We start from the raw sequence: 537 nt of genomic DNA, 5'->3' as shown, positions 1-537 counted from the left end.
TTTATAAACACTGCACGTGCATTGACCACTACTCAAACTTACTTCACAAAGGTCAACTTGTGGAATAATGGAACGAAGTAAGAAATGACAGCTTGTTTCCTTATACCTAGATGGAAAATTGGAAATTCGAACATTCTCCTCGGAAATTTAGAAAATGGGGAACATCTTGGGCAGACTGAATTGACAGTATTGACATTCATGGTCATGGCCTTTGACGTTCATAGTTATCTTGGGTATTAGACTTCGACACCACATGCAGATGACACGGGCTTTCATTTCAGGACATTTGTTATCAGAGGAAACGATTGGGCATTTGTTCTGCCGTCTATTTATCAAGGTTTTGATAAAACTATTGATCATATATGTCACCTGCTTCAGTGGTATTTTGGTGGAGACGGTTATTTTGTAAGCAAAAGGGGCATCAAATTTTATCCTAATTAATCTGAGAATTTGACCACAATAATAGCTAAGATAAAAGATCGTTGAAGCAGAATACGTAGGCATGTTAAAGCGATCTCTTCTTGATCCCTCGTGTGC

This window comes from Diaphorina citri, unplaced genomic scaffold (genome assembly GCF_000475195.1).
Source record: "Diaphorina citri unplaced genomic scaffold, Diaci psyllid genome assembly version 1.1 scaffold21, whole genome shotgun sequence".
NCBI lineage: Eukaryota > Metazoa > Arthropoda > Insecta > Hemiptera > Psyllidae > Diaphorina > Diaphorina citri.
Note: the sequence above shows the minus strand (reverse complement) of the source record.